Genomic DNA, 15,788 nt, shown 5'->3' on the forward strand with positions numbered 1-15,788 from the left:
AGCTAAATATATTCAGGCTAAGGGGGTTCGCACTGGTTCATCGCCCCTGGGTAGGTAAGTAGATAAGGCTACAGCTCGTAGGTTAGGTTAGGTGTTGAACCGTAAGTTGGTTTCCCTTTTAAAATGTTGTTTTTCAGTTATAACGTTTGAAATTTTACACCTTTTCTGTCCTAACGAACAACAAGAGCTCCCTATTCTAATAAAATATGGGTTTTATTTTAGATATGGGCGGGATAACATTTTCTACTGAAAAAGGGATTTCCTATAGAAAAACTCCCGTTTTCTTCAAATATAACACATTATTATTATTATTATTATTATTATTATTATTATTATTATTATTATTATTATTATTTGCTAAGATACAACCCTAGTTTGAAAAGCAGGATGCAATATGTGTAGGGGCCCTAATAGGTAAAATAGCCCAGTGAGGAAAGGAAACATGGAAAAATAAAATATTTTATGAACAGTAACAACATTAAAATATATATTTCCTATATAAACTATGAAAACTTTGGTATTATTTTACTGTATTACAAAGCAATGAAACCTAGGAATAAACTACTTTTTTCTATTGAAAAAATTCCGCGCTCTTCGAAAATGACACTCGTTCCCGTCGCAAATGAATAGTTTCAGAAATATTTATATATCTATATCCTACGGTAATGGCGGACCCCCAGTGGGAACTCGGTGTTTTGGGTGGTTAAAACATACTGGGGAAACAATATATAATGGTGAAACAAGCCTTTTCTTCTCTATATTTTACCTTCTTGGATGTATGATAAACAGAGGAAAAGACAAAACAGTATAACTGGATAAACTTTGGAGGCGCCATTGCAAAAATACGGTAACCAGAACTACCAACGTGTGATGTAGAGCTGCGTCAATGTTAGCGTAACATGCTAACATTAGCAGTGTTTTTCATTTATTTTTTGTCATTCTATTGTCGGTTGTAGTCGCTCTCATTCGTTCGTTTGTACATAGCAGGTTTCGACCTTGTGCGCATAATCTCCCCCCCCCCCCTTCCTATAGGCTCCATCTCCACCAATAGGATTTCTTCTTCTCTAGCCGTCAAATTTAATTATTTGATTTCACACGTTTATTCAAGTAGACCTGTATGACTTGAACCAGTACAACTATTACCATCCCTTTTACGTAATACCTCGTATACATATTACGTTTGACCCCAGTATTACTTGTTTTAATATCCGATACCTTATAAAATCACCTCATTTTATATTTCCATCAATTATTATTTATCATACACCATTTCATCTTTCTTTATTACTTTTATACATTTTGTTAATACCTTGTCACTCCCAGATTTCACATAAATACTTGCTCTGGACAAGTTTCCCATTCTGGTTCATTCATATTTACTCCGTTGCTTTTCCGTTAACCAATCACGAACCCATACGTATGAAAAATTTGCACAGGGGGTTTAATATTTCCCTACCCTCACCTTCCAACAAACCCTTTTCCGTGGAAACCTTTGTCCAAGTCAGGTCTTTGTTAGTTCAAGTGAAGTCTTTTTGCGTATTTTACGATGGAAGTTTTAGAAAATTGTAACGACTTCAGTAATCCATACTTGAAAGTATTTAGGTGAATTCCAATGTTGATAATTTTCTTAAATCTCGTAATGTAATATACCAGCTTTAACAGTGTTCCAAGTGCAGTACTAAACTAAGGCAAAGAAGTTAAGACGTCACAGACTCACAGTCACAACACCCCCGTGACCCACAAGTTTCGTCGTCACGGTCATAAAAGTAAGTCATTAATTTCTTTAATTTTAATGTGTTAGTTTTACTATATTTTGTTAGAGTGCGAAGCTCAACATTACCGCTTGCCAGTGCATACGAGATTGATGTTTTATTTTCCTGTGATCGTAAGCGAGCCAGTGGTGGAACAAGAACCATTATATTTAACGTTGCTAATGTTAGTGTAACATTGCATGTTACATTGCGAATGTTAGTGTGCGCAGCTTAACATTACCACTTGCCAGTACATACGAACTTGATGTTTTATTTTCCTGCGAGCATAAGCGAGCCAGTGCCGGAACAAGAACCATTGTATATAGTGTGGCTAACGTTATCGTAACAGTGCCAACGTTATGGTAACGTGAGTGAAGTGACACGGATTAACATGATATATATAACAAAAGACATTATATTGAGTTTGTGACATGGGAACTTCTAGGTTAGGTTAGGTGGGTTTGTTAGGTTCTGTACTCTTTTTGTACCTTTTTATATATTGTGTAAAGGGTATATGGAAAAATTCTTTAAAATACACATGATAATAGTACCGTAGCATTGCTAACGTTAGCAATGCCACCGTAACGTTGGTAACGCTGTGTATCATTGATAACGTTGCTAATGTTATCGTTCGCAGTACATATGTGAGTGAAGTGACACGGGATTTGAACAAGTCAATATATTTAAATATTTTAACAAAATGTATACAGTGAACCCTCGTTTATCGCGGTAGATAGGTTCCAGACGCGGGCGCGATAGGTGAAAATCCGCGAAGTAGTGACATCATATTTACCTATTTATTTAACATGTATACAGTATTTGGACTTTTAAAACCTTCCCTTGTACGTAGTACTGTTAACAAACCACCCTTTAATGTACAGAACACTTAATGCATTTACTACAGCACCCTAAACTAAAACAGGCACAAATATTAAAGGCGATTTTATATCATGCGTTTCCTAAACACCTAAAAAGCACGATAAAAAATGGCAACCAATGTTTTGTTTACGTTCATCTCTGATCATAATGAAGAAACAAACTCATTTAGTGTACAGTACACATATATGTATAGGTTAGTTTTTGCATCGATTATATTGATTATACAGTACTGTATGTTGATTTGTTTATTACCAATGTTTTAGTTTACGTATTTTTCTTAGGACTTCCAAATGAAATGTTTTTCTTTATGACGCCGCCTGAAACGACGGCGTGTACGCTCAGTAAACAACCACGCTCAGAACAAACAAGGCATTTAACGCGCATGATGATAGTGATAAATAATGATACAGTACATACAGTATTTACAGTAAAAGCATTTACAAAATATGTTACCTTACAAATATAAATTATACAGTATTGTACGTAGCAAAGCAGGAAAACAATTTACGAGAGAGAGAGAGAGAGAGAGAGAGAGAGAGAGAGAGAGAGAGAGAGAGAGAGAGAGAGAGAGAGAGAGAGAGAGAGATTGTTTTACGTACGTAAATGTAAATTTTAAACAAAAAAAATATGATAGGTTACAACATGTAGACTTTTAAAACCTTCCCTTTAACTTAATGCATACAGTACGTACAGTACTAAACTATAAAACAGGCACAAATACAGTTTTAGAATGTACAGTAAGAATATTAAAGTAAAAAATAAAGATTGTTACTGTACTCACCACGAAAGAAGTTGAAGAAAAACTTGAATGGTGATGGCGATGAATTTGCTGCACAGTAGAAATGATGATGATGAAGCTGATGATGTGTTCTACTGTGCAGCCAATGATAGTATTTTACGTCTCTTCAGACGGAGGTGTCTTTTCCTGGGACACCTCTTCAACTTCTTCCTGGGAAACTTCAATTTCTTCCGAAGGCGTACTAGCAGGAGGAACTGGCTCTTTTTTGCGAGGCTGGAAGAACATTGTGATCGGAAGTTGTTGCCGCTGCTTCTTTTTTCGATCCAAGAGCATTTTGTAGGGAGTCATTATGTCATCAACCTTGTTGCAGAATTGCATCGAGCGAACCATATCCTCGTCCCACTCTTGCAACATTTCTTTCAACTCCTTCGCATGGTTGCAGGCCTTGGCAAGCCGTTCTAATGTTAAGCCCGTTTCTTCGACATTTTCTTGGGTCTCTTCCTGGGTATCACTCTCTTCCTCACTTGCCGATTTCGTCAGGTCTTCGAGGTCTGCGTCAGTTAGGGGCTGGGAATGGCAGTCCAACAACTCGTCGACGTCTTCAGTCGTCATGTCGCCAAACCCGTCACCTCCAATTATGGCAGCCAACTGCACAGATTTCCGTATTGCAGAGTGTTGGATTTCCGATGGAGTAAATCCCTTGTCGTCGTAAACAATATCGGGCCACAACTTCTTCCAGCTCGCATTCACGGTTGCAGGTTTCATCTCTTGAAGTGCCTTCTGAATATTCTGCAGGCACGTGGCTATGGTGTACTGCCGCCAGTACGCCTTCAAGTTAAAATCTTCATCCTCGTCATCTTGGGCAGCATCCACACACGCAACGAGGTCCGCCAAGGTATTCTTCGTGTAGAGGGCCTTGAACGCCCTGATAACCCCCTGGTCCATCGGTTGAATTAATGACGTGGTGTTGGGTGGCAGGAACTCAACCTGAATGCCCTCATGCGACAGGTCAGTTGCGTGTCCACCAGCGTTATCCATAAGGAGAAGGATCTTGAATGGCAAGCCCTTCTCTAAGAGATATTTGCTGACTTGCGGGATAAAACACTGATGGAACCAGTTGGAGGTCAGCATCTTTGTAATCCATGCTTTTTGATTATGCATCCAGTACACGGGAAGGAGATTCTTATTTTTATTTTTCAAAGCGCGAGGATTTTTCGACTTATAAATAAGCCCCGGCTTTAACAAAAATCCAGCAGCATTGCCACACATCACGAGGGTAACGCGATCCTTGAATGCTTTAAAGCCAGAGGCTTTGGCTTCCTCTTTGAACAGGAAAGTTCGCGACGGCATTCTCTTCCAAAACAAGCCAGTCTCATCCATATTAAAGACTTGTTCCGGCTTGTATCCACCTTCGGCGATAATATTCTTGAACGTCTGGTTCACGTAAGTTTCAGCAGCGGCAGTGTCAGCGGAAGCAGACTCCCCATGCAGGGAAACGCTTTTCAGGGCGAAGCGTTTCTGAAACTTCGCGAACCATCCTTTGCTTGCGGAAAAACGTTTCTGAGGCTGGGAATCAGTGGATGTCCCAGGTTGAGGATCATCTGCATCATCATCATCTTCAGCATGGTTGCCGTCGTCGTCTTTAGGTTCCTTTGCAGCAAAATTCTCATATAAGCTCAAAGCCTTTGTTTGGATGGTGTTCGTATCCAAGGCTATGTTCTTCTTCCGGCAGTCGGCAATCCACACAGCTAAAGCACCTTCCATGCGTACGATCGTTTTATTACGCGTTGTAACGACTCGCTTCGCTGATCTGCTAAAGGTGATTGCAGCCGTCTTTCTAATGTTCGCCTCGTCCTTCTTGATATAGCGAACAGTAGATTCGTTGATGCCAAAATGGCGGCCGGCGGCCGCGTAACTTCTACCATCTTTTAACATGTCGAGAAGCGTAACCTTCTCAGCTATCGTCATCATCCTTCGGTGGCGTTTAGGCTCACTACCAGCCTTAAGAGAAGCAGAACGCTTGGGAGCCATTACAGTAGGATTTACAGTAACAAAAAGTTCAACTTAAAAAAGTCGCACACAGCACAGATTAACACAATTAAGAACGTCTACTCAGCGATACGCGGTAACAGAGAGTGAACGATCCAGCCCCGCGAGAACTTTGATGCTGCGGGTAGGAGATGCGGGCAAAACACCAATCACAGGCTAGATAACAAAACTTGAGTTCTGATTCGTCATCTATCAGCGCTTGAACCAATCACAACCCGTCTTACAGTACTATGATGCGTTGGTTACCTACTCATAGAAGATGCCCCGCGCATACCGAACGTACGTAGATTAAGTACAATACCGTAATAATAATAAATAATGATAATAATACTGTACAGTAATAATAATAATAATAATGATAATAATAATAACAATAATAATTTTATTAACAACAACAACAATAATAATAATAATAACAATAATAATAATACAGCTTTACGTACGCTATTTTACGCCTCTCTCTCTCTCTCTCTCTCTCTCTCTCTCTCTCTCTCTCTCTCGTACGCTTATTCGAAATGTGATTTTTGCAAAAAAGAATATTATTGGATGCAGTACTGTACTACGTACGTATACATACAAAAGATTCATGGAAAAGAAGCACATCCATTACAGTACACACCATTCTAATATGGTATGACTGCATCTGATTTGCGTTTCATGTTCGATTTAATTTTACTACGTACTGTATACAGTACTGAATTATCGTATGATCACATTCTCTTTTCGTGTTTTATTTCTTTCTGTGCTGAATTATATATCATATGTAATGCAATGAACAATCAGTAAGAACAGATATTACTAATGACAGTATTAATGGAATTACAGGTAACAAAATATCGTATTTGGTTGTCTTCAGATTTCGCGGTATTTTCGAATTTTGCGGAAAATCCGCGATATGTATATATATATGGGTTATGGGAAAACCCCGCGAAGTGGTGAATCCGCGATTGTCGAACCGTGAAGTAGCGAGGGTTCACTGTATAATAAAAGATATTATATTTAAACATTTTAACAGAAAATATATGTATTCCTGTAGAAAATAACGTGATTTAACTGGTTTTCACCTTCATTTCATCCGTAATAATAGCAACCAGTTCGGCTACTTAAAGTTAGTCGAATTGTATGTTCTGTTGGTTTGCGGTTGAAATGAAGGTCAAATTTGGTCAAATCACGTTATTTACTACAAGAAAACTTATGTTTTCTGTTCGAAATGAGAATCTGTAATACAGTAAAATATTACCAAAACTTTAACAAAACAAGAGGAAGACAAGTAGATAGAATAGTGAGCCCAAGTTTACCCTCAAGCAAGAGAACTGCTACCCAAGACAGGGGAAGACCATGGTACAGATGCTATGGCACTACCCAAGACTAGAGAACAATGGTTTGAATTTGGAGTGTCCTTCTCTTAGAAAAGCTGCTTACCATAGTGAAAGAATCTCTTCTACCCTTACCAAGAGGAAAGTAGCCTCTGAACAATTACAGTGCTGCAGTTAACCCTTTGGGTGAAGAAGAATTGTTTGGTTATCTTAGTTTTGTCAGGGATATGAAGACAGGAAAATCTACAGAGAATAGGCCAGACTATTCGATGTATGTGTAGGCAAAGGGAAAGTAAACTGTAACCATAGAGAAGGATCCAACATAGAACTGTCTGGCCAGTCAAAGGAGCCCATAACTATCTAGCGGTAGTAGACTCTTATTTTGGTATTATTATAGCATTACACTGGGCAAACTTTACTAATAAAAAAATTGGGATATATATAGAAAAACGCCTGTTTCCCTCCAAAATTATCTTTATTTCCCTTGCAAATAAATAGTTAATAAGATATACCCTAATATATACTGGCCTCTGTACCACTGTCTTTCACTGTCTTGGGTTGGAACTCTCTAGCTTGAGGGTACACTCATGTCATTATTATATCTTATTTTTCTTCCTTTTGTAATTTTTTGAAGTTTTTATTGTTTATATATGAAATATTTATATTAATATTGTTAGGTCTATTCTTCTTAAGATATTTTATTTTAATTGTTCATAACTTGTAGTTTATCTATTTTCTTATTTTCTTTTCCTCACTAGGCTATTTTCCCTGTTGGAGCCCTTGGGCTTGCTCTAGCATCTTTGTTTTCCATCTGGGTTGTAGCTTAGCAATATATAATCATGATGATGATGACGATGATAATGATGATGATCATCATCATCTTCCAATACATTATGCTCTGAGACGCATAATAAATCCACGATAAAACTTCAGAAGCATGCTGCACTGGTTATTAAGAAAATAATCACCTACATGAAAAGAGCTTTTGAAAAGCTATATAAAAAGTATAGTTTTTATGTCAGAGATTGAATGTGGTGGAATTAAATGATGGTGATAAGTTTTTACCTCAAATTTTTCCAAAGTTGTGAGAGACGTTTCCCCTACTTCAATGTGTACTTTTAATGAGCCCTTTACCTCAATTTCTTACGCAAATTCAATCAGTTCCAATTACAGTTTATTGGGTGAGAGCTGTGAGATTATTATGACGTACTGTAATGGTTTCATAACCAATTACTAACGATCAGTCGAAAACCAAGTTTTACTAGTGATAAAGTTATCTTAATGTCAACTGGTATCCGTGTTTGATTGAATAATTCGAATAATAAAGGAAAACAGGCATTTTGTTCAGTTGTATCGATAGTATAGGCAGTGGCTGGCCCTTCTGGCATTAATTTTGACAAAAACCCAATTTCTACAGATTGTATGCAGTGCAATGTTCGTTATGAAGAATTTTATCATTAGTTTTCTAGGGTTGGTATTGAACTAGTGGTTGAATATGCTAAAAGACAAAAATTAATTCTTAAGGAAAAGTGTTGCGAGTGCTGGGGAGCTATTGTATGATTGACTACAACAGGAACGGCTATTGTGACAAAAGGACAAGAGGGAAGTTCATTCATAAGGTAAGGAATTATTTGTGATTTACTTTGTCATAATGTACAGATTTATTTGTGATTTACTTTTAGTTTCAGACCTGGAAAGGGGGTTATGGGGGGTTGTGACCTGGGAAGTGGGGTCCGGGCCTTGCCCCACGGCTAGGGGTGGTATCCTGGGAACTACTAGGTTAGGTTAGGTGGGTTGGTTAGCTTCTCTAGGCCTACCCTTTTACAAATCTCAAGAGTGTTAAAAAATCACGTTTTGTGACCAGGGAAGGGTTGTACGGTGGGATTGCCCCGCTGGCTAAGGGTTGTAACCTGGGAACTACTAGGTTAGGTTAGGTGGGTTTGTAAGGTTCTGTACCCTTTTACAAATCTCCAAAGTGTTAATTTGCAGTTGAAATAAAGATAAAATTCATTGGAAGCACATCATTTAATTTTTTTAAGTTATTTATAATCTTCATATTGTCTCAAATCGTAGCTCTCGTGAATTTGTATATTTGGGTTAATATATGATACAGTCCTTTTTTTGGGCTCAGCCATGTTGTCCTGATGGAAGGTTCCTTTGGGTAGCTTTCTAAGGGATATTTGCTACAGTGATACTCCCAGAGAATTAACCATAGGTCTCCAGAATTCTAACTCCTGTCGCGAGTATCCTTAATATATTTTTAAGGATATCGCATAATATCAAGGGATGTATTTTTTGATATGACACATAGCAATCTTCACCCCAAATAGATTTAACTCTTTGAGGGGGAAGAGTGGCGAACGAAAGGGGAGCCGTTATCAAGGTACCTGGTGGATCCCCTCCCTGTACTGCTATGGCCCATCATTCCTTTGAACTGTAGCATTTAAGCAAGTGCTCTCCCATGTTTCTCTCGGTGTTGTTACTGTTTATTGGAATATTATCATGCAATTTCCAGCATTTTCATCCTCTGGAAAGTTGAGTATTTAATCTTTCCTGTGAATAATTTTTAGCTCCCTTCTCACAGCTGAATTGGCATAATTTGAGTGTGTTAAGTGGAGCACAGCCAACCCCGGAGGCGGCCATTTTGAGACCGCTGTCGCACGTCATAATGCAATTATTTAGTTAGTGCGATGCTCCCGGTATTTAGCTATAAAGAAACTTTTTAGCTAGTTAGGCAGAATTATACTAGTGAAGATTGCATACATATAATATTTCCTCTTCTAATCTATAACGTTACTTTCGTATTCCTAACCCGTTTTGTATACGTTAGTAATGTAAATCCCATTGTTTAACCTCATGTATTGTTCATATTAATTCGGTTTGGGATATATATCCCCTAGAATTTATTGGCATAATTCGATACGTTTCTCTTTTAGAGAAAAGAGAATAAACCCCTCCTCTCCCCTGAGCGCTGCCATCCCAAGCGGCAACCCTATCTTTCGTCATCGCCACCGAGTAGTTAACTCTGGCTAGACTTAAATAGTTTTACCGTCGATCTTCATTGGCGCTGAGTATCCCGGCTTCGAAGTATGATGGTAACTCAGGGTGTATTATCTTGTTGCCGACAATGTCGCCGACAGGGGAATCGTGATTCCTCTGCCGCTCACGACGTTGTCGGCATGGGAAGCTATGCTTACTTAGTTTACAACTGAAAGTAGGCGGCATACCTGCCGCCACCTTTCTCCCTTATGGACTATAAGACATGTCATATAGCTGACAATGTTGCCGACAGGGGAATACTTATTCCTCTGCCGACCATGAGGGTGTCGGCACAGGAAGCCATGTTTCCTTAGTTTACAGCCGAAAGTAGGTGGCATGCCTGCTGCCGCCTTTCTCCCCTGCAAACTATCAGACCCTTTTCCCTCCCCCCCTGCCCTTTAGTGTCGGCCTAGCCGTCACAACATTCTTTTGGCCGGTATTCTACAAGCATCCCGGCTTGCTGGGTTGACTAGTTGCCGGCCGGGACCCTACCAACGGCGGTTAGGTTGCCGCCTCGGCCAACTTCCCCTTATGTCCTTCCTTCACCGGAAGCGAATGCCCTGGGGGAAGACTGAGCCGGCCCTGATGGCTGCCGGTGGGATACCCAATATACTGTTGAGAATTCTTCAGTCCTCTCTTGGACTGCCATCCACAGACCTCGAACCGGCAGTAAGCCGGCGGCAAAAGTTGTGGCTGGATGGAAGCTAGAATCAGATGCATTCCTTCCCTTCCATTAGAATTCTCATTCTGGCAAGGCGACAGTAGGTGGCAGTATCTCTCCTACACTTCCATTTATTGTGCTAAACCATAATAATAGGAAACCCTCCTTTCCATTGGCACTAGCCTAACCCCGGTAGTGTACCGGTAAAACTACAGTATACAACGATACAGTAGCCAGTAAAACTACAGTATATATCAATGCAGTAGTTGGAAAACTACAGTATATAACAATACAGTAGTACAAGTATTTCTAACATACTCTGTGTATCCTTTCACAGTTTATTGTTGGGACCGCTTAACATGCTGAGGTTGAAGCATTCCCTCAGCACCCTGATGAATCCTTTGACTATCGGGGCACTCATGAAACAACATTCAGTATTAATATTTTACAGGTGGAGGAGTTAGTATAAATATTTACTAGCTCCGGCTCTACGTATGAGAGTTATTCCACTCTGTATTTTCCCTTATAAGGAATTTAAATATTAAGATTGACGAAGGTCTCAGCAACTGCCTGTGATAGGAAACACAGATATGGGTCTTTTCTATTTTCTTTCTAGCTTACTATCCTAAGCTATTAAATATAATAGTATGTATTGCTATTTTTTATGTATGCATTATATCAGTGATATAAACAACTGAGTACTCATTTCCCCCTTTTTCTCCCTTACAGGAGGAGCCAATGGTGAAGTGTACAGTTGTGTTCTACAACTACAAGAGTAAAAACTTTGTGGGCCTACAATGTACAGGTCTCATCCCCCATGCTGCATCGTATCTGGATCCCTGAAGTACTGGGACATGTATTTTAAGTATACATTATATCAATGATATAAACAACCTAGTACTCATTCACCCTTTTTCTCTGTTACAGGAGGAACCAATGGTGAAGTGTACAGTTGTGTTCTGCAACCACAAGAGTAAGAACTTTTGTGGGCATACGATGTACAGGTCTTATGCCCCTGCTGCATCATATCTGGATCTCTGAGGTACTGGGACCCGAAGGGTTGCTCCAATTGCTTGACCTTGCTGACCGATGGCTTTAGAGAAGATATCCCTGACACTACGGAGTCAAGGGATACAGCAAGGGAAACCCTTCAAAGGTGAGTATGAGGCTTCCAGAAGAACTCTCTGGGACCTTACCTACCTAACAAATCTCTGAAGTGCCTACTGTTCCTTAAGGCTCAATCTAGTACGTCTGTGCCTCAGGTACAGGTCCAGCCTTCCTTTATCCAACGGACAGTGGACGCGGATATCAACAAGGCACTGCAAGGCTTGGACACACCAAGAACGGATGTCGGAGGTGTCCATTGACACCGGACAGGACCTACTGCAAGAAGGCCCTGAATAAGAAGTGGTTCAACCACCTACGAAGAAAGAAGGATCCGTTTCGACAGTGTCTGAGGTCCCTCAGCTCACTGTGTCGGCATATCAACCTATGCCGTCAGCCTCTTCAGCCCCAACACCCCAACTGGCTAGACAGGTAAGCAGGAGCGAAGCGCTCCTAGAGTTCATCCAACAGATGTTGACACTGTTCCGGAAAGAACAAGAGGAGAATAAGCAAGATCTCAAAGAGATGAAGAGAGAGGTACAGGAAGGGAAACGGCCTGGCGCTTCCAGGGGCTCTGCTAAGCCCCTTAAAATATCTGACCTCCCTCACTGCACCGAAACCAACCCCTGGAGGTAGACGGAACACATGCCCATGTTGAATGGGGAGCTTTATATCTCCGAGAAGTTGGGGGCCAAACCCCTTGAAGAGCTTCAATTCTGGCCCAGCTTTCAGCGTACCCAGATTGCTATGTGAGACTGCGAGATGAACCTACATCCCGCGAGGAGACTACCAAAGGAAGTCATTGTCCTCGAACATGACAAGGCACAAGTCATCCTTACCAAGACCCAGAAAGGAGCCGGATATACAAAATCCAAAGGCTCAGGATTGAGCAAGAAGCACCCAACCTTCATTGCTCTTTCCTCCAGAGCCTTCCCTCTTTCGGGGAAAGCTCTAGCTGTGTCATGAGAGCAGTTGAAGAGGGCAAACCCTGCGCAATCCTAGAGAAATGCAAACCATTATCTCTAGCTATGCTCACCTACGAGGAGAAGTGGAAAGAGGTACATCTAACCTTCTCCGTTTCGAAGTTGGATCTGGAGATAGCAGGCCAGCAGTTTAATGAGAACCTTCCAAGGTTGCCAAACCATCTTTTGAGAATGGAACAGGACACGAAAGATAGTCTTGCTGCCTCCCTGTCTCATCAGAACTGCTTGGAAATGTGTGCAGGCCTTAAATAACGCTCCACCCTTATGATGGATTTGTATGCTTTTCTCAGGTCAAAAAAGGACCTGTAGAGATTATGTGTTTGCCGCAACAATGGTGAAACACAAACCCAAAAAACTGATTCCATCATGTGTCTGGGGCGAAGACCCTTTCCCACAGGAAGTGGTTCAAGAAGTCATTGCCAAAGCCACCACGGAGAATAGGAACCTTCTCCAAAAGTGGGGCATGCCCTCAAAGAGGAAATCTTCATTAGAACTGCACAATTTCCGACCGTGACCATGACCACGGTGCCTCAAATGGTAGCCCAGCCGCAAACCACCTTCCAGATGGTCCCTCAACAGCTGGTAGCCATTCACCTGTGTTTAATCCACGCTTTGAAAGGCACTCTACCACCTTTCGGCTCTACAAAGGTAAGGGCCCAAAAAGAGGATCCTCCAGAAACCCCCCAAGGGTGGAGGAGGACGTAGTCATGGAAACAAGTCCTCAGGAACTTCTAAACATTGAGAGGTTCCAGGTAGGAGGCAGACTTTTCCACTTTCGGGATTGTTGGACTTTCGATCCCTGGGTCCACAGTCAAATTACCAATGGACTTAATTGGAAATGGAACAAAAATCCACCCCACTTTTCTAAAATTCTTCCAACACTCCACCCCCTTATTGGAAGAATATACCTCAGAACTCTTGAACAAGAAGGCAATGAGAAAAGCGAAGTCCATCAAAATTCTAGGGAAGGCTGTTTTGTGTTCTCAAGAAAGACTCGGACAAACTCAGAGTCATTCTAGACCTGTCTCCACTCAACAAGTTCATCGAGAACAAGAAGTTTTGGATGCTTACATTGCAACATATAAGGACCATTCTACGCCCCGTACACAGTCTCAATAGACTTGGCAGATGCTTACTGGCACCTACCAGTCAGCCGCCCCCTCTCCTCCTACCTAGGATTCAGTCTACAGAAGACAAAATGTCTTCACAGCCATGCCCTTTGGACTAAACATAGCCCCAAAGGTAATCACAAAGCTAGCGGACACAATCGTCCAGCAACTACGCTCCGAAGGAGTACAATTAGTAGCATACCTGGGCGATTGGCTGGTGCGGGCAGCATCCAAGACTACTTGTCTGCAAGCGGCTGGAAGGGTGATCCAGTTCCTGGAACACCTGGGCTTCAAGATCAATCGCTAGAAGTCTCGCCTTTCTCCAGCTCACAAGTTTCAATGGTTAGGAATCCATGGGAACTTGCCGTCACATCACATCTCCATTCTATTAAAGAAGAGGAGAGAAATAGCGGCATCTGTCAAGAGACTAATCCAACACAAGAGAATTTCAAGACGCCAACAGGAAAGAGTACTGGGCTCTCTCCAGTTCGCAGTAGTGACAGACCCGGTGCTAGAAGCACAGCTAAAGGATGAGTCAGGAGTCTGGAGAAGATACGTATCAAACGCTCGAAGAGATCAACAAGGTTGACACCGACCCAATTGCGCACGCTATTAAGGCCGTGGTCAACGAATAAGAGTCTAGCACAGACAATCCTCTTGCAAACACCACAAACATCAGTGGTGATACACACGGACGCCTCCCTGGAAGAATGGGGAGGCCATTCGCATGAAATGAAAGTGCAAGGAATTGATCACTCCAATTCAAAACTTTCACATCAACATCTTGGAGGCTATGGCAGTCTTCCTGATGTTGAAGAGACTATCCCCTTGCAGAGCAGTCCACATCAGACCGGTCCTCGATAACGAGGTGATAGTAATATGTCTAAATCGACAAGGCTTGAGTTCACCTCACATCAATCACGTGATGTTAGCCATCTTCCGCCTGGCAAGGAAGAGAAGATGGCATTTATCAGCAATTCACCTTCAAGGGTTCTGCGATGTGCCGGCGGATGCTCTATCCAGGCGAAAGCCGATCGAGACAGAATGGTCCCTAGACGCAGACTCATTCTCCTTTATTTTCGATAAAAGTCCCAGAACTGCAGATCGACCTCTTTGCAACGAGCGACAACAAGAAACTACCTCGTTATGTAGCCCCTTACAAGAACCTTAAGCAGAAGCGATAGACGCCATGTCTTTCGACTGGAACAGATGGAATTGGATTTACCTGTTTCCACTAACCAATCTCCTGCTAAAAGTCCTCGACAAGCTAAGACCCTTTAGAGGAACAGCTGCTGTAGTGGCCCCCAAATGGCCCAAAAACAATTGGTTCTCACTAGTTCTAGAATTGAAACTGAAGCTGTCCTCTGCCGAACCCAGTTTTATCCAAACTGGTGCAGAAGTCGACTGTTTGCATTTCATCCCCGAGAACCAACAACCTGCATCTCATGAATTTTTCGCCCTAGCAGCGAACAAAAAGTTTGGGATCTCGAAGAACAAGGTCGACTTCATTGTAGAGTACAAGTCAAGTTCAACCAGGAGGCAATGTGAATTGTCTTGGAAGAAATGGGTATCCCTTGTGAAAACAAGGGGACCAACAGAAATGTCAACAGATTTCTGTGTATCTTTCTTCATTTACCAACTTGAACAAGGCCTGACTTCCACTACGATAACCGCGTGTAAGTCGACCCTGACTAGACCTCTTCTATATGCCTTTGAGGTGGACCTCACAAGCGAAAACTTCTATAAGGTGCCAAAGCATGCACTAGACCCAACCCGGCAACCCCTCCAAAGCCCATTACATGGTCATTGGTCAAAGTCTTGCACTATGCTTCGAACCTAAACAATGAGGATTGTACTCTAAAGGAACTAACACAGAAAGTTAATTTTCTGTTCGCAATAGTCTCAGGGGCTCGAGTTAGTGAAAGATTGGCCCTATCAGGGATGCAGGCGATATTCAGTTCCTTGACACAGGAGAACTGAACCCTTTTCCTGATCCTGCCTTTTTGGCTGAGAACGAGTTACCCACCAACAGGTGGGGTCCTTGGAGAATCTGCCCACTTAAGGAAGATGTCTCTCTATGCCCAGTAGAGTGTCTTAAGGTCTATCTTTGTAGAACTTCAGACTTCAAGGAAGGACAGCTCTTCCAAGGCAAAACCTC

The 15,788-nt window shown here is 41.6% G+C and overlaps 1 protein-coding gene across 7 annotated transcripts in view; it reads left to right on the top strand.

The window, feature by feature from the left end:
• The window catches only part of LOC137654258 (glutamate receptor ionotropic, kainate 2-like), a 740,845-nt gene that overhangs the window by 89,158 nt on the left and 635,899 nt on the right, over positions 1–15,788 (top strand). For 5 of the 7 annotated variants that reach the window (XM_068387908.1, XM_068387889.1, XM_068387915.1 and 2 more), the window contains exon 1: positions 8,200–8,353. The exons of the other annotated variants lie outside the window; for them this stretch is intronic. The gene's annotated coding sequence lies outside the window, so the exon portion shown is untranslated. Of the gene's footprint in view, positions 1–8,199; positions 8,354–15,788 lie in introns of those variants that run through there. 7 annotated transcript variants of the gene reach the window in all.

This window comes from Palaemon carinicauda, chromosome 1, assembly GCF_036898095.1.
Source record: "Palaemon carinicauda isolate YSFRI2023 chromosome 1, ASM3689809v2, whole genome shotgun sequence".
In the NCBI taxonomy this organism is placed as follows: Eukaryota; Metazoa; Arthropoda; class Malacostraca; order Decapoda; family Palaemonidae; genus Palaemon; species Palaemon carinicauda.